This window comes from Ciconia boyciana, chromosome 8 (genome assembly GCF_034638445.1).
Source record: "Ciconia boyciana chromosome 8, ASM3463844v1, whole genome shotgun sequence".
Lineage (NCBI taxonomy): Eukaryota > Metazoa > Chordata > Aves > Ciconiiformes > Ciconiidae > Ciconia > Ciconia boyciana.
In genome coordinates this window covers 55208352-55227880 of record NC_132941.1, presented here as the reverse complement: position 1 = coordinate 55227880, position 19529 = coordinate 55208352, and the positions used below count along the sequence as shown (strand labels likewise).

Below are 19529 nucleotides of genomic sequence, written 5' to 3'. Positions count from 1 at the left end.
AAGTTTAAGTTTTGTTTTGTTTTAACTTTTAGGTTTTAAAAATGGATTTATTTTCAGCTGTATCAGTTCCCCCAGCCAGTTAACTGCATATCTACGCACATGTCTGTTCTGAAACAAAGATGGTGATGATATAAGGGTGTCTAATACTGTTTCTTCCAGTAGCAATGCAGGCATAAACAATTTGTCATACTACAGCCCAAACTGGTTACAAATCAAATATTCTAATCCAGCGCTGCATATTTAATTTAAGTCTTTCTGCTTTTAAACAGAGTAAGCTAATGAAATAATCATCATCTCCTTTCAGATGCTACATTAAAGAGACTATGTGGCAGCAGTATATATCTTTCCTATATACTGAAAGAAATAAGAACTTGAGTGTACTTGAACCTTGTTTTTGTGTTTCTGTGTTAAATCTAAAGCATTATTTTTGCCCAATTATATAGTGCAATATAAAAGTCAACATAAATATTGAAGCTGTGCAACTCATGCTTTACTCAGTGTAAACTGGAACTGACCCAGCTACTCTTTACTGTCAAAAAGTGAGATAATGTAGTGGGTTGCTGACAGCCACCCAAAATATGAGGGCTATACCTTTACCTTTAACTGAAGATGTGACATTTTTTCTGTGTTAAGGAAGGCTCCTTATAATGCACCCAGCCTGTAGCAGGTGCAGTCTCCACCTCCACATTTGCAGGCCAGCCTGCCAACATTTTGCAGCACAAGCAGCAGGGGGAAAAAGCCCCAAGCCTAGAATGATGGTTTGATGTATCCAATATGCTCTACCACATGGCCATAAATGCTATTTGCATGTGTTAAGTCTCATAAATGAACCTGTATGCTTAACCCTATAGACCCGAACTACTTTAATCATTCAAATATTGGTATTCTTTCACTGCTGCATGACAGTTTTTAATGATGGAGAGAACTCTTGATGAGCAAGTTACCTAGTTACTATCATCCAGTGACAGGATGATAGAAGACAAAACCAGTCTCAAAAGGACAACCTCTAGTTCAGATCCAAGGTCCATCTTGCCCAGTATGGAACCTCCTGTGTTAAGGAAAGGCTGTATGTAGCTGGGCTGTTTCCATTGCTGTATTGCATGACCCTTAAGCAGTCAGCAACCTAGGGGCTTCCTTGCTTCACTCCATAAAATAATGTTTTCTTATTTTACTAGCAAATTGTTAAGGTTGTGCAGACAATAAAGACCATTTTGAGATTATACTGTTCTTTACACAAAACATTCAAGTCAGAACAAATCCAGTCACACAAGCAAATTGGTTACAGAGAAGTTAACAGAGGAGGAATTCAGAGTTTGTTGGTGAAATGATGCACACAGGTACTCCTACATTGCACCAGGAAGGGGATGGCTGCACCATGAGAAACACGAGAAAGCACTGAGATGTCACTGCAAGAAAAGGGGGATTCATATCACATGTTGATTATTCACTATAAATCCTCTTTTACTGCTGGACACAGTTTGCCACACCAGTTATCTGTAACACTATGATAAAAGCAAATATGAACTATTAATTTGTAACTTTAAAGACACACATAGATTGTGTCACTAAAACCTTGCTTTAAGAGAAAGAGGTCAGTCACCCACAGATATCACATTGGTTTGTTTTTTCCCTTTCCCTAAACTTGTTTCTTTACAAGAAAAATTTTCTTTGCAGTAGTTATATTTCCTCCTTTTATTTATTTGTTATTTTTAACAAGTACCTGATTCACTGCAATTTACCAGAAGCAGCTTTAAAGCTGAGTTATATCTCACTCATATGTAAGTTTTATTTACATATGTAAGTGTCTGCATATATTTTGAAATAGCATTAAGCTGCACTTTGGAGTGCCGATAGTTGTCACCTCTGCTCAGGTACACAGGGTGAGTGGTCCTATGAAATGGTATGGAGTCTGTGGATGGGGACTACTTCCAAGGCAATTTAAAAAAATCACCTCCTTAAATAGAGTAAAAACACCAGAACAGCTAATAAATTAAATTATTTGGTAAACTGTAAATAGCTTCTGTACTTACTAGACTTGAAAAACATGTCAGTTGTACCTCACACCCACTTTTCCCCTGTTTTTCTTTCATCTTTTATGTTATACTGAAGTTTGCGAAAAAGCACAGTAAAAATGAGCTCTATGATGAGAATGTAAGTTTCTCTTGGTTTAAGCTGTTTTTCTATAGAAGCATTCAATTAAAATTTCACACATAGGATATGAGATCACTCAAAAATATCTGAACACTGAGCTTAAATAACTTGTTTCTATCCAAAGGCAAGACTGCTGTCTGGGAAGAGTGTCCTCACTGTAGCAGAAAGCTAAGGAGACGTACAGGAGCTGCCAGGGAAAAGAAAACCTCTCCCCATGACATACGCAAAAAGCTGCTCTTGCACAAAGCACAGATGCGCTGAATGACAACAATGGAAATGAAGTTACTTCCCCTCCTTTAACATTTTTCTGCTCATTCCCACTTTGCTCCAGGGTAAAAATTCATGTGGCACTTGCAGAAAGCCTCCTCCCACCTCCACTGCTCCAGAGGATTTGGTAAGGACCACAGCAGCATGAATTGCTGCAGATTTTCAAGTTGCAAGCTTTCTGAAGCTGTATTCCCTTACAGTGTTTAAGACTTCTATGAAGAAGGAGGATCTGAATGCAGAAGACCTCTGGCAGAGGAGCCAGCCAGCGCAGCGATGGCAGCAGCGCCACTGCTTTGGGCGCAGCATTTGCTCGTGACCACGCTCAGCCAGCTCACAGGCAGCAGGAGCACTCGATCTGCAAGAATTCAACTGAGTGTCCTCTGGAAGTGGTTTCTTTTGGCAAATGCAAATGAAGACAAAAGCACTGGCTCGAAGCACCTCGAAGCTTAGACATTATAGAGAATAAACTATGCATCCAAATTTAATCACTTTTAAAAGTATGTTAAGAACATATCTATTAAAATCATCTCTAAATAGTAGCTCTAGATGATGAAAGCACATGAACACGTGCGTAACTCCAGCGTGTCAGCAGGCCATGGGACCACAGGAAGGTCCAGGCACTCCGGAGCAGCCCCCAGCAGCACAGCCCACTTTGCAGAGCCAGCTCATGGATCAGTGCAGGCCCAATGTGCTCTCTCAGACTGGCAGTGCATTTTGGCTTTTGCGGACTCTGTTTTGTTACCCCTCTTTTACAGATGACAGCATTTACCCATCCATGTAAACCTGTTTGGATGCTTGGAACAAAAGTCATAAATATTATTAGCAAATATTTCCATATTTCATAGAATCCATCAGCGATCTCAGCACTTACTGGGTATTAATGTCCTGTCTTTACCCATTGCCGACACTAACTGATACCCTGCAGAGTTAGTATCTATATGGGATACAAGTAAACTGTACTTGCAGAGCAAAAATCATATTATTTGTGTTTGACCTTACTTAAGTCAGGGAAACCCTCAAAATAGTGTCAGGGAGCTTTAACCCCAAATGCATATTTCAGTTTTATTTTAAAACCAGAAATGAAGACATGAGACATAAATATCAGTTTTCAATAGGAATAACTGCTTGTCTTTTTTGGTTTTAAGGATTCTGATGAAACACAAATGCTGCTTCAACTTTTTGTTCTCATGACCCAGCTCTTATTCATGCTACAAAGAGACAGACTAGAACACAAGGCAGAGGGGAGAAGGGGAGTGTATTTTGAATTTATCTAGTTTCAGAGATATCTGGGATGCTGGTAATGACAAAGTAAGGTAGTATTTTCCAAAATATTGAAACTTTAAGACAATAAAAAGAAAATAAAGAAAATAAAAGATTTAAGAAAAATAAAAAGAAAATTTTTTTTTTTTTAAAGACTTATCTCTGCTTATCTACATGATCACTTGTGGCTAAGTTACCTAAAAATATTTCACGAGTTAGTAGACAACAGAGAGCTGAATTAAAAGATTACATTCTGTTAGTACTTATCCATAGTAAGCTGTGAAAGTACACAAACCCCACACACATACATAAGCAATGGCTGAAAAATCTCCCTAAATCCTTTGAAAAAGATGAAACCTGTGTTCCTCTACAACATAAACTACAAAGTTATCTGTGAGAAAAGACATGTAACTGGAAAAGCTGATTGCAGTCAAAACCTTTTACATTTTGAAACACTCTTCCTCTCCCTCTCTTGCAATGAGAAGCCTCCAGCTTCCTCTGGTGACTTTTTTCTTGGGCATCCTCTAAACCGCACAGATGCAGGGGGAAAACAATTTCACTCTTTATGCGGACCTATATAGAGTTATGGAGTAGAACAACCAAGTTTGTTACATAAATAATTTTTTTAAAATCCCATGAATTTACACCAATCTGGAAAACACCATTTGGAGTAATGAGGGCTACTCCCAGCAATCTGCAAGAGCCCTCATCGGTCACCGGTACAATGTATGACATTAGACAGCAGGGAAAACTCTTATTGATCCCAGGGCGCATCAGCAGCCTTTTTGATTTATGGCAGTTTGATTATCCTGACAAACGTCACAGCCAAAGCAGCTGCCTCCTGGGTTTTGCTGGAAGGTCAGAGGCTGCGATGGTGGGCAACCCAGATGATCGACACGAGGCAACTGCTGGATTTTACAAATGTTTACATGAAGAACCGATCTCGTGTATGGCAGCACGCAGCCAAACCTTTTTATAGCCCACACCCCTGGAGTTCCTCCTCTTCACATTGAATCCTGACCTTTATCACTACCAACAGCTCAGTGTAGACCCCATTTAAGACCACTGCCACGCCATGCATTGACTACAGAATTGTAGCTCAACACCCTCCACAACTTGTAAGTAAGGAATGGGAAACCCAGCCAACAGCTAATCTCTGTGGGGACATTTGTAACTGGAGACTTGAAGAAAAGATGAAATTGTGCCAGGCCTTCGATCATAAAGTCTTCAGGACAAATTGTATCTTCATTTATATTATGCACCACACCCTGCACAATTGCCCCCAGTTCATCTTGGGATTTCTGAATCACTCTACTATAAATTTTAGATAAGGAACAATAACACAAGTCACCTTAATACACCAATATCAGCTTGACCATGTCAAAATAAATTGGCTAGCTTCTTAAAAAAGGAATTTTAACATTTTGCTGATCTGTACCTACATTCTCACATTAAACAGAAAACAACAGCATTTCAAAAAAAGATGATTTATGAGAGTTATAGTCAAAAACTAAGAATGTTTTAGATAAAACAACACAACTGCATATACTGATTTTGCATATGTAGAACAGGCATAGTGGGAACGATATGGTTGTCTTAAGGTTTTTAATTGTAATTTAAAAATAGTAATTTTAGGGATCAATGAAAGTGTGAGACAAATGATGCCAGCCAAGCCCAGGCCTGACTGCGCAGCAGGCACATTGCCACTGATTGGCTATGAGAAGCATGGAAAAAAACCTAGGCATCTCAAGAAAAAAGCCACACATTTACTCTAGTAAATGCCTCGAACAAGCAAACTACAAATTGAGGTGTAGAGGGAAGGCTCTGTTGGTAGAACTGTAACAGCTGATATCAGCCATGGGATGGCATCGGGGACAAAAGTCTCTAAATCACTATTCCCAAATAATGTTGACAGTGTCTTTTCTCACGTCATTCAGTCTCCAAAGGATCTTGCTTTTTTCTCCATTACTGGAATTAGTTTTGCCTTTACATATGGGACAATTTTTCCCCTCCTTGGTCCATTTGCAAGCATAAATGTTAATGCATGTTACAACATAACATGAAAAAAGTTAACAAACATGCAGAATTTGACTGAGGTTATGGTCACATGCCTAATACATACAAAATTATAATCTTTAGAGGACTTAAATTAAACCTGCCTTATGCTGCAGTTTTTCATGTCTTCCTGGCTGGCTTGAAACAATCCTGCCCCTCCCAGCTCACATGTTTCAGCTCCCCACCTCTCAAAACGCCATCCCCTAGCTGTGCCAGCACACCTCTCCATGAAGCTAGGGTCTAAACTGGATACACAGAGAGATCAAGGTAAAAAATAATTTGGGGGAGGAGGGCAGGGGAAAGTATGGAGCAGAGAAGGGCCACATGGAAGTTCAGTGGGCAGCCAAGCCCTCCTTCTTGAAAATTTAAAAGGCAGCTACTTAATTAGCTGCATTCAAAGCATGTTGCTTTAATTATCCTTCCCAGGGAAATCCCTAGGATTAACCGTGGTACAGCAACACTTTTTCTGTGTTTACCCACATTGCTAATATTGTCTTCAGCTTGCTTCAAAATAATTAAAAACACCCAACCAGCTACCTAACCAGTAAATACAAAGTTTCATTTGCAGTCAAAGTTTAACCTATATAAATATGTACATTAATCTCAATTGACTTGGCCTGCATTTGACCTGCTTCTCGTCTCTGCCACCTTTTGCTCACGGTACTAGAAAAGCAAATTGAATTTAGAGAGCCAAAGGTCTTCTACACTTTCAGGAATGGAAACTCCACTGAATTTCAAGCACGCCAGTCTGAAGTCAGAGGGTTATTTCGCACTTGACCACAGCACTGAACAGAGAAGCAGATGTGCCCAGAGCAGTAGCGAGCACGTCCCTGAACGAGTGCTGAAGATTTACTAACGAAAGCTTTGGTAGGACACACAGTGAGTCAGTGGGTATGGTGAGTCAGCATTAAGCGAGTAGAAAAAGTAGCTTTTTAAAAGTCAAAAGCAGAATATATAAATATTTCATAATTAGTTTACTATTCCTTTCCAGTGCAAGCAAGTAATTATCTACTTTTATCCCATAATTCCTCTTCTCCATCATCACTCATAAGCACTGAAAGTCTGGATAAAATAAAAGACACTCCACAACAAACTACACCAGTATCACAGAGCATGGATGGCATCTTGGCATGCTACACAAAACCCTGGGGGCTTGTGAACATCTGTGATGGTTGTTTCTAGAATGTAAAACCAGCCTGACATCGAACACTTCTCCTCGAGATTTAAACCATCCTCTCTTTTGTCCTAAGGAGTTGCATGAAGCGTGAATAAAACTGGCAGACTTTCATGTCTAAAGAGGAGCCGGGCCAATGTACCGTGGACAGAATTTCCTAGCAGTCAAGAGAGCACAAACACACACCATCCACCACAGACACCTTCAGGAGACCTACTTTCTACTAAAGCATTGTCATGCAAGTGAAGAAAAGCTTCTTAATTGTTTCTCTTAGAGGAGAAACAAACCAGGCACTTGAATGAGTTGCAGCACCCGCGACTCAGGAGTCCAGTTGCGAAGACCTCGGTTACAATTTTGAAGGCACATGCAGCCTTTGATCAGTCACGCATGCAGCATAAAAGACTCTCCCTCAAGTCCTTCCCCAAACAATTCTTCCAGTTTCGACGTCTACTGGTTTTTTGTTTGTAATTTCAAGAATATTCTGAAGCCAAAAAATACATTAGATGGATCTGTCTCTTAGATAAAACTATTTCAATATAACATATTATGACAAAAATTCATAAAATAACATAAAAGTTGTTTTATTTGAATTTCCAAAGCCCATTTGTAAACCTTGCCTGAAAATGGTATTTGCCTGTTTGCAATTAAACCTGCTTATGTTTATATTGAAAGCAAGTATCAGACATGTTACCCATGGGCTGGAGTTCAGAGTTTTAGTGCAGAGAGATGTGGGGGGGTAAATTTTTCTCTCAATTATACCGTTATGAATCAAAAGCAACTAATTTAAAAATCAATTAACAATTGCTGTAAAAATGACATTATGTTCTGAGCTTTGGTGATGCTTATTTTTGAATATTTGAATAACTCATGGAAATCATCCTAGGTAAACATGGTATTTCAGTTTATACCGTAAGAAAATTACTGATGATACAAAAAGATGTCTGAGGCTATACAGATTACATCTGCTTGAGGAGCAAAAGTAAATCACATCTTTTCTATGGCTTTCAGTTATCTTGTTCACTTATGTATTGGGTGGGTTTGTTTTTTTTTTTTAAAAAGCATCTGTAAAAACCTAAACACTGTTCAAGGAATTAAAGATCTCTGTATTAATGTAAGAACATGCCAAAAAATACCACAAAAGTTGATTAATCAACTGCTGAATAATAGGTGATTAGATGCCTGCCAAAGGCTCATTCACAACAGCTTCCACAGACGTGCTGGAATGCTGTGGAGGACAACACCGACCCAGGGCGGCCAAAGCTCTGCATTAGCCACAGTGAGGACATGGATGAACCACATCTTTTTTGGAACTCGTTTTCTAATCCAAAAAGAAAAAAAGGAATCTGCAGGATGAATCTGGGCCTAGGAGTCTGGTCTCAAAGGCTTCTGGAGGAGTAGCAGTGGATGCTGCTTTTAGAGTTGGGCAGTATTTAGATTATTTATTTTTTTCCTCTTTAAGATGCATTGTTCTAATTTGCTAATTTATTGCATTATTTTGGGCAGGGAGATAGCTGGATTTCTATTTTTTTAACCTTAATTATTGAGTGATGCTTCCAGTATGCATTGGAACAAGCATTTAAGATGCCATTTGCAGGGTTTTTGTTTTGTTCTTTTTAATTCTCTGACAAATTGCTATGGGATTTTGGTTTCTGCCTGCCTCATCAGTATTATGTTCTCTCTCTGTGATAAATTATCAAAACTGATTAAAGTTTGTACTGCAAAGCAGTCAGCAAGAAGTGATGAAAAGCATGCAAAGTTTTGTGCTATATGAACAGAATTTTTCCTGAGACTTCTGGCTTCAAATTCAGAAAGCTGGAATTCATAATGAAAAACACTCCTACCTGGTGTACAACCCCTGCCTCTCTCAGAGTGCAATTACACAATTATTCTATAAGAAACCTGAAGATAGGTTTTTGTTATGTCTAGCCTGTGTTCACTTTCATGTTACATTCAAAGTGGGTTTTGTAATGGGGTGATACTGGACTAGAATACTAGTGGTTTCTAGAAAACTAAAATGATGGAGCTATTCCAACTGGTTTATTTTTTTGAAGTTATTTTTAACTGTCACATTAATGAGGCACTGGATACAAAGCTTTTAATAATTATACATCTCATATCTAACCAAAAAACACGAGAGAGAGAGAGAGAGAGAGAGAGAAATAAGTAAACAAACAAGTCCGTCCCTTCCTGGCCCCTCCTGGCATGGTAGAGCAGGTTATGGGTATGCCTAGCTGCCCAAAAGTAAGTCAACAGCTATCCTGAGCTAACAGTGCATTTCACCTTTTCATTCTGTGTTAGAAACTATTGCCCACAACAGTAAGTACTCCAAGTCAGCTGTTTCATCCTCGTATGTGACATACAAAAAGTAATTACTAAGTGCTGCTTTGTGTATTGTGACAGCACACCTGTGAATGCTTTCAAAATTGTGTTGTTTGGAAATGCAATTAATACTGCTAGGTTACTTGTCTATATTAGATAGGAATATCTTATACACCTAACAGGTTTTTGTACTTTTTGCAGCAAAGTATAAAACACTTTAAAATTGAGTATTTAAATTATCTCTTGGTTCTGCAAACTTGATCACAAGTTCAATTAATTATGTACACTTATACTTGACTTCTTTTATAGTCATTGCCCTATGATCAGATAGAATGAGCAACTTGTACCTCTGCTCAACCTCAGCATCAAAATCCTACATCTTTCTCTTCTAACCAGATATCAACTTTTATAATGCACAAGAGAATTATTTTTTACCTTTGTACCAAGTTTGGCTTAAAGTAGCCAATAGGTTCAAAAGTTAAGTGCCAGGAGTGAGTAGTTGCACAGTGTGATCAGGTAAGATCTCATTTTCATAGAGCAGCAGGTGAACAACAAGCAGGTACCTAGACCTCTCACTGACATGCAGCATGAACCCAAACACAAGCGCAGAACTAAGTTCAGTCATTTAAAAAAAAGTCCCAAGATAATGAAGCTGAACCTATGAACAAGCACAATTTTATAAACATGGACACTCAAATGGGAACTCGGCTAATCATATAGAAGAGCCAATACTTCTCTTTCTTTTAATAATAAGTAGCGTTTGTGTCCATGGTGGTAGTACTTCCTGAAACATGAACAAACAAAGCAATAGATATGTTTGGAAATTTAAATTTGTAGTATAAATTTAAAACCAGCATGAACTCTCAAAGCATACTAAAGGCTAGCCAGTGTTAAAACTGGTATAAATAGCATAGGTTCATACTTCTGAGAGGAGACGAGCATTCAAAATTCCCCAAGTGCCAGTGAACGATGACCTGAAAGAGTGAGTTCTACCTGAGCAATAAGACTACCCAACAGAATTGCCAATTGTACTGGTAGGGGCAGAACAGCTTGAATTTTTTTCTTTTGTGCCCTGTTCTTCCATTTCCAATTGCATCATTATCACTAACAAAAAGATAAATCAATTCAAATCATGATATTCAAGTGATTCTATGTAACAAAAAAAACCCCACCACATTTTCATTGTTATTCTTGCAGCTCATCTGACCTCCTCAGTACAACCATGACAAATGCTCCATAAAAAAAACCCCCAAAAACCCCAAACCAAAACAAAGCCAAACCAAACCAAAAATCTGAACAAATTGTTGCATAGGCTCAGAGCATCAGTTAAGAAATATAGCTGCTCTGAAACATTTAAAGAGAATACAAAAGGGCCTCTACAATCGTATAACCTTTGCCTCTGTCTGCTAGCATCACAGTTTACATGGTTTCCATGGAAACCCTCTGCAAACATATGAATGTGGTTGTTGCGTTAGATGTCGAACAGAAAATCCTTTGTGGCAACTCTGGAGGGCCATGGCCAGTGCCAACCTCCCAGCGGAATAATGCCCTTCACTATGCCTTGCCCAGCAGGCTGGTGACACACTTGCTCACATGGCACAGCTGCTGCTATTGCTTGTTTTTCCTCAACTGATTAAAAAAAAAAAAAGAGGTGCACATCGTAACTATTAAATATTTCTTCCCGCATGGAGAACCTGTTTTGCCCCCATCAAACTGATGGCAAAATTGCTGGTACTGGACCCTCGGATGCCACCCAGGAGCTGCAGAGTGAGGGCACTGACTGGGAGGCTTCCAGCAGGCAGGGGAGAATACATTTACCTAATAAGTAGACAACTATCCAGAAAGGGAATGCCACAATTCTTCATTATTACATATTTTGAGAAAAACACATTTAAAAAAAAAATACATAAAATTCTCAGTATGTGACAGGTACACCAGTCCAGAAGAGAAAACTAGTTTCATCACCTTGTTTCTCATCATGGAAAGATCAACTGATCTACAAATCTACTCACATACTGGATGGGCTCCTCCTCCAGCCATGGAGGCAGGAAAATTCTACCCAAGACAGCCTGAAATATCATCAGAAGGGCTGGTTTCTTTTTTTGTTGTTAAGGGTATGTGTGAAAGCTGAGGGACTAAGAAACTTGTTTCTGTTTTACAAAGGAGGAGCTACTGGCAAACATCTGAATGTTGTGTCCCATCTGACTTCCCTCAAAATGCATGTCCACTCTGCAGTTCTACATATTTTACCAGCATTGAAATAAGAGTGCTTCTAATAAAAGTGCACCTTTAAGACTAATGGCACACATAGCTGGTGCGTACCTTGTTTGTAGATTAAAGCATTCCCCTATATCCTTATTCCTCTGAAACAACAAATTCCTAGTACAGCAAGTTTGACTAATTTCTGAGATATCAATGGCATAATTTATCTAATTGCTTACAGATGTGCACAGTCTTGGGAAGGACAACAGCTCCAAAGGCTGCATTCAAGATAAAATCAAGATAAAATCAGGTCTGTGGACTCTGCATGGGAGGTGAAAGCCTGCCTATCCCATTCCACGTAGAACTGGGGAGGCAGGCACCTTTTTGCTTGTGACTGGACACTTCACCTGCAATTCAGCCATTTCCAGCCACTCTCACAGTCACAGTGACAAAAATCAACGATGCAATAGTTTTGTCTTAAAAGCTGAAGAATGAAGGAAGATAGATTTTGTACCAGGAAGAAAAAACAAACAAACCAAACACTTTTACTTTGCCAACACTGTTTCTATGTTTATTTCTTTCCCTTTCGCAGGGGGCAGCCCTCCACACTCCCTCAGGGCCACCCCCACGTCACACCCACCACCAGCCCAGGCCCCCACGCACCGGCCGCCATATTGGCTCTGAGGACAGCCAACCTCTCCTTTTAGCCTCGCCTGCACAATGAAGTCAACGAAGTAATGAGGGGGTCAGTCGCAGCCCGCGTTGTTCTAATGCTCTAATAGCCCATTGTTCTCTTGTGGTTGCCTCAGCGAGATAAAACACCGAAGCCGGCGTTTCCTGAGGGGAAGCGAATTCCCACTGTGCGTCGCAGGACGTTGGCCAAGGGCTCAGCTTCACAGGGGGCCAGCTCTCGGCAGGGAGATGGTGGGTTTGTTTTTGTTAGCAGGCGGTTTGCAGGAACATCTGCTCAGCGAAGTGGTGGCGCGGCTCTTGCCCATCACCGCCTGAGGGACCTTCCCTGCAGATCTGTGCAAAACCACGTTTACTCTCTCTGCACGCGGCTATCACTATAAAGATACTACGTGGACAGCCCCACGGCTAAAATTTGGCTCCTACCTGATCAATGTTTATGATCTGCTCCCTGCCTTAAATTGTAGAAGGATGGAAAAATATAATGGTTGCTACTCAGCTGCAGTAAGTTTCCAGCGAGAGGGGAGGCACAGCATGGGCTCAGGGCAGAGCGGCCCGACAGCGGGGCTGGAGAACCCCCAGCGTCACATCCACCAGGTTACAGGTAATAATGTTTAAGTACTGGGATGGGAGAATGGACACAACAGACAGAAGTTAATCCAACGATACTGGAAATGATAAGATCGAGAAGTCACTCATTTTACATTTTCACCACATTGTCCAATAAAGAAGTGCACAGAACATCATTAATGTCCCGCTAATGAGACATCCAACTGCCCAGAACACAGCAATAATGAACGTGAGCTCTGTTTCCACCAAGTCTACCAGAAAGATTTGTAAGGGTCTGCTTTCCCACTGACACAAACACATGACTCCCATTAGCCTTAATAAAGGACGAGTGCATTCAGTGGGAGAGAAATTTCCCAAGGTTGCATAACTGAACTGTGGCATGCTGAAGACACAGTACAGACTGCTAAGAGAAGTTAGCCATCCCAAAATACAGTTATAGGACAAATACTTGCATAATTTTTCCATTAATTTGTTCAACTTATATCGTAATTAGAACTTCCTCGCTTTAGGCCAGTGAAAACTTTTCTTCAGAACTTTTCTTATGGCAAAATTACAGAAAAGCAAATCAGAGAGTGGGATGCTTAGCTCCTATTTTTAGGCTGAAAAACATAACTTCAAATATGCCCTTTTTTATCTTAATGCATTGTCCCTGCATACTATTCTTGACTCCACGGTATATAAATTCTTACTTCTGTAACAATGCAAATTTGTTGACAGGATGATAGGTTAAAGTTTATCTTTCAGGCTGCTTCCCTTGCACCAGTCAGAAAAACCTAGTTCTGTCAATTTATGTCCCTTTCACTGCTCAGCAAGGCGAGGAAATGGAGTGGAGTGCCAGAATGTGGAAACAATGCAAAAATTAACGCCAGAACTGAGTATCTGACTCCTAGGCTAAGCTCTGCATGCCCTCACAAAACTTTGAAATTAATACTGCATATCTCAAAATTGCATTTAAGTAAAACCTTAATTCCAGATGTTGAAAGCATGATTAACCTGCTAAAAGTTAGAAGCTTTTTCTTCATCTTTTCTTCCCAGTTCAAGTTTATGTATTTTTAAATGCTTGGATGCTTTACCTTTTTTTTTTTTTTAGACACCAGAAAATTAATTTCATAGGCAATTTAAAAATAGTTGGTCATGTGTTTATCATAAGAAATCTAATGTACTCTAAGACATTCAATGCTATTATAATACATGTTAATGAAGGCTGCTTCATGTATTCTTCTGTAGCTTTAAATGAGAACAGACTACTCTATCTCCTGCTGCAATGACTGATAGAGGAGAATATCTAGCCTGCTACTACTTATACACATGATAAAAGTCCATTAGCACATATACTCACAGAAGTTTCACTACTTTGATACAATAAACTGAGATAGGGAACTACAGGGCAACAATTGCTATAAGTGTGTGACCAGTGCTGTGCTGCATTTTAGAGCCAGATGTTAAAACGTATCTTGCAAATTAAATCAAAATTATCTACCTATTTCTGCTCATCTGTAAGAAAACTACCCACAAAACAAAACCACATGTTTGATTTATTTCACAGAGTTAAAATTAAAACCTCAAAGGCCAGTACAGGCACCATGGCAGAATCAGCCCTGTGCCCGATGTAGTTGTGCTCACTTCAGCTGCCAGCATATACTTGAAACCCAGAGCCCAGCTGGGTCAAGGCTGGCGCTTCTCCTTGACTTAAGTAGAAGTAAAATCAGATCACATATTCCTCAAAAAAACATAATATGCAGAACAACTGAGGCAAACAGGGAGTAACTGATTTACGGATTATGCAGATACTAGCTACACTGGAAAACCCCATTCAAACACAGAAATTGTAACTCACCAGTCATGTCACAACATTGAAGATAAAAATCACGCAAGTCTGAAACAGAAGACAATCAAAATACAAGACAACTTTCTGCAGCATCCATTCCCCAACCATTCTGTCAAATCCACAACGGCAATAGCACAAAGCATCTTTATGACAGGAATAAAAGGCTCTTTAAATGCTCCTTTTATTTTTTATTGAATGAACCCACTCTTACACAAAGTTCATGCAACGATGTCTCGAGCTTTAGTACTGCCAAATCATGTATTTGATTAGTCAACTAAGGCTTGTAAGTGACATACAGAACAATTTGAAATATTTATTAATTACTTGTAATTACTTCATGTAGCAAGTTAGGTGGTTGATTAAAACACTGAACTTATTAGTATGTTGAGATATGTAGTTGTCAGGAAGATTAAAATCTTTTCGATGTTTCATGATAGCTGACCAAACACTTCTCTGGTCCAAGTCACTGTCTGGCAAATACCAAGGGAGTTAAGAACCAAAGCCACAGACTCCTCCCAGCTACAGTATTAGCATTTGGTGTAGTTGACTTTTCTCACAGAATTAGTAATCTTTACTAACAGTGTTCCTCCCTGCAAGGAAGCCCATGGCACCACACCCCCCAATTGTTCTGAAGTACATATATACAAAGACCATAGTTGAAAAAGATATCATCAGATGCGGCGAGCCCAGAGAAATTTTGTCCTAAATATTTTTCAAGTTTATTCATCAGAAAAGGGTGGAGAAAGAAACCACAGCTACAAGATTCACAAACACGAACTCATTTACAGGTTTGCAAAGCAAATCATCCCATCAACCTGTCACGTAATGCATAGGAAAATGCGGCTGCAGACTCTCTGGATCAAGATATTCACTGTTGTATGAAATTAAATTGCCCAGCTACTACATCAGTTCTTAAAAATTGGTTGTTTTTTTGCCACTTTTAATCTCTCAGTCAGACAGGCACTAGATTAAAGTGAATTAGGAAATAACATGAAGCCAGAGCAGAAAGCAACCAGTTTTAAACTTTAACAACTTCTTGCACTACAGGGCAGTTAAGAGCACTGTTCTCACAGATTGTTTAGTGCCTTGAAATGGACACAGTTGGTCACTGGCCATAAAAAACAACTGCAGCTCTATAATTTCTTAAATATTTACTAGTAAGATACACCAGGGTGCAAAATGCAGAACTGTATTCCTGATATTCAGACCTTTCTGTCAAAACACAAACTGACAAAAAGACCTTCTTTCTGGTAAAAACACTCCAGTAAGTTTTTACACTTTGAGTTTTAAAGTACAGATCTGCCTTTTTCTCCCCTTCCCCAAACACCACCCACTCTTCCAAACAAATAAGTAATCCAATGTTGCACAGGAATTTTAATTGTTTCCATAACTTCTGTTACCTGCCAAAAAAGTACTTAGCGTGACATATACAGGACAGGGTGCCTGTGATACATGTATATTTAAAATAAAATATGATCATATATATACACACATATGTATAACATACGACTTGTGTAATAGTTAACTTTTGTATAGCTATAAAAACGAGAAGCCTTTGAAAGAGGCAGCCTTTATTCTTTGAAGTAAGAGCCACAGTTCAAGCATACTGGACTCTCTGGCTCAGATTTACAATCAAGTTACTACAGCTGAACTTCCTGCGTGCCATGTGAGCCAGCTTGGTTTGGTGTCTCCTTGTGCGCTATTAGCCACGACAGATGCAAGCTCGCAGCGGAAATCCCTTGCATGAAAGGCTAAACTAGGATGCACCCCTTTGTACTTGCTGCAAGTACAGTCACACAGATCTCTGCAGTCTCTGCAAGAGTTTGGCTGATGCGGGTGCTGTGACTGAAGGCCTGGCTCCTTTCAAGAGTTGTGTAATTTTTTATTTATTTATTTATTATTTTTTTTAAGATCTTGGTCTGTCAACCCTTCCTCACTCTGCACAGTATTTCTTACCACAAATAGCAGCCCTGGTTTCAGTGGGACCTTTGAAATACTCATCTTGTGGTAGAAGTAATTGCACAACACACGCTGGTGGGGACATCATCATCATATTTGTACAACTTTATTTAGTTATTAGGACCAAATCTTAAAACAACAAAAACTTTCTCTAGCATTTGTTTAAATAAGCTATCCATTCTACGTATCAGACTATTTATAAATATACAATATGCAATTACTGCGTATCAGTAAAATCCCTAGGATAGTTGTAGTTATTTTGGCAAAAGAGCTTATAGATGTTCCCCTGAGTAAATTGCATAGCAGCATAAGCCTGCTAGTAGGGGAGGCGTAACAATTCCATAAACCAAAAGTGAATTTAGAACAGTTTAATAAACAAGGGGAAAAATATCTGTGGGACTTACAGGGTGGAAGCTAACAAAATATTATCTTCAACAATAGATACTACACATTTTTCCACTGATTTTACAACTAACCCCAGCACACTGCAGCTTCTGACACCATTAGTGTTCAGAATCTACTTTTGACAGCATTTTTTGATTTGTGATGGGTGGTTTGTTTTTGCATTGTTATGGGCTGGGTGAAGCCTCGAGGCAGGCATGCAGCCCTGTTGATAACATGCGTATTTTCCAACCCCATGATAAATTTCCCATAACTCCTGGCCTGGAACATGATTTTTAGCAACTTGACTGTTTCACATTTGGCTAAAGCAGCATCAGTCCATTTGATATAATAGCTCCAAGACTAAAGATGGAAGACAACCATTTTCAGAATGGATAACTTTCAACACTCAACTTCAGAGTCCTATTTTCAGAAAATACTCACTGTCGCTTTCAGAAAGCCAAATCTCCCCTAACAGATTTTTTCAAGCTGAAAATCCAAAGTCAGAAATTATTTTTGGAAGGTGCAACTGGAATTTGAATACCAATGTCAACAGTGGTGGTTGTTACAGCTTAGGAGAGGTTTTATTTTGTATGCAAATCCTAATAAGCATACATATTTCAGTATTTTTGCATCACTACTGCTGAGGTCTGCGCTGTTTCCAAAGCCTAAAAAACTTGCCTTTCACAGCTGCAAAGGAAATGACAAGAAAAGAAAACACACAGCCAGGGTATATCAGCAATTAATTCCATCCACAACTGCCCAGCTGTTTGCACACAGAGGAACCGGCCTGTTTCCTCTTTGAGCTTTTGCCACTGAAAGCTGATACTGCGCTTTCAGAGACACGGGCTGTTGGTAACACGTTAGGAATGCGCGCGAGATCGCACAGAGCTGAAGAAGAAGAAATGAAATCCAGACCAGTGCTCTGCGTATCTGTGTTATGAGGATAAAGTTATCTGGGGGAGAGGGTGGAGGGAGCGGGGGACGGGGATGGGGAGCTGCCGGCAAAGCCAGGCTCAGCACGCAGGATGGACACAACTGTCACTTACTGGCAGAGACAAGGTGGGACAGTCTCAGAAACCCGTGTGTCTATATCAGCTCTGCCAAGATGTTTTTACATCAGCTGATGCCAAACAGGTAGATTGGGGGGCACTTCACAAAACCCATTACTTTTACTTGGGATCATCGCTTTTACAATGAAGTTGCTCGAGATTTGGCTCCATCTATACTCAGTAAGACTTATTGGTAAGTAATTACTACTTATTAGTAAATATCACTTATTGGTAAGTAATCTTCCCAACACTTACAGCCCTGAAGCTCCAGAACTTAAGGCAGAATTCAGCCCTTTAGAGTCTTTCCTATGAATATAATCCCCTCATGTCACTCTTGGGATTTCATGAAAGGCACAGAGTATCTAAAAGGAGGATGCTATGGGTAACATCTACAAACCCCACCCCACCAAGCACCTGGAAATTTCATCCCACGCTGGAATAAACTCACCAGGCTACGTGCATAGCTCATCTTTTTCTTCTAACATATTTAAAAAACAAAAACAACATGTATTTTTTCCTCCCTTAACCCAAGACAGCCCCCATTTAAAAATTCCAAATTATCCATAAGGATTCCTTTTTGCTGGGTAAAGCCACACATGGCAAGACTCTTCTAATATATATTACTGGCATTTTTTCTTCAGCTCCAACAACATCAGTTAAAAAGAGCTCCTTTGATCTTTAGTAACATCAGGTCACCTTTTGATTTACTGGAGCACTCAACAAGGGGCAAACTGCACAGGTATTCAAAAGAATAACACTAATAAGAAAATATTTGCACCTGACATTTTTCAAGACCAGTACCTAAGGTAAGAAGTAACTATCAGAGGGCTATTCCCTTGGCACACCAAGTACCATCTTGCATATTTTGCTGAAAAAATTAGGTTTCCTAAAACTACAGGCTTGTGTACCAGTGTGTGGAAAGAAAAACATTCTGTAGAAATAAGACTGTGATACTGTGTTCATAGTCACAGAGTAATGAAACAAATATGAGAACAATATTCTTTTACCAAACAAGATTGATGAAAATTTAAGCATTACTTTTTCAAATATGGATCTCTAAAGTTTAGACCTAAGCTTCAGGAAGATTGGTATCATCTCTGAAACACCTACACAAGCACGCAGTGTTATTACTGGGAAAATACAGAAGTAGAGGACTTTCAGCAATTTACAGTTTCCCAAGGAAAGTAAATCCAAATCCTATGGTTGACTGGAAAGTATGAATTTGTACGAATGGCTTAAAATACCTTCTCTTTTTACTCCCTTGGAACCAATGACTCAGTAATGGCTAAACAGAAGCAGCACAATTTTTTTAAATCGGGAGCATAGCACACTTTAGACTGCAAGTAGTCTCACTATATTGTCACAGAAATAGTTCCACTGCTGCTTGAAAGAACAGCACCCATCATTCTTCCTGTAATTTCCCTTTTAGCTGCTCAACATCGGGCAAATCCATTGGGAGGATGATTTCTTACATTGCTTACTGTCTGCCACAGCAAAACCTGACTTTCTCATATCTTAGAAACATACACAGAAAGTTTCTGTTTGTGATCAGTCCACTTTTACATTGAGGAAGAAGGCATGCGGGGAGGGAGGCGGAAGCAAGGGCACACAGCAGCGGTTG

The 19529-nt window shown here is 39.5% G+C and overlaps 1 protein-coding gene across 7 annotated transcripts in view; it reads right to left on the bottom strand.

Moving 5' to 3' along the window:
• ADD3 (adducin 3) overlaps nucleotides 1-19529 on the bottom strand; it is a 101554-nt gene that overhangs the window by 33656 nt on the left and 48369 nt on the right. The window contains exon 3 of one of the 7 annotated variants that reach the window (XM_072871069.1): nucleotides 14526-14564. The exons of the other annotated variants lie outside the window; for them this stretch is intronic. The gene's annotated coding sequence lies outside the window, so the exon portion shown is untranslated. The remainder of the gene's footprint in view (nucleotides 1-14525; nucleotides 14565-19529) is intronic. 7 annotated transcript variants of the gene reach the window in all.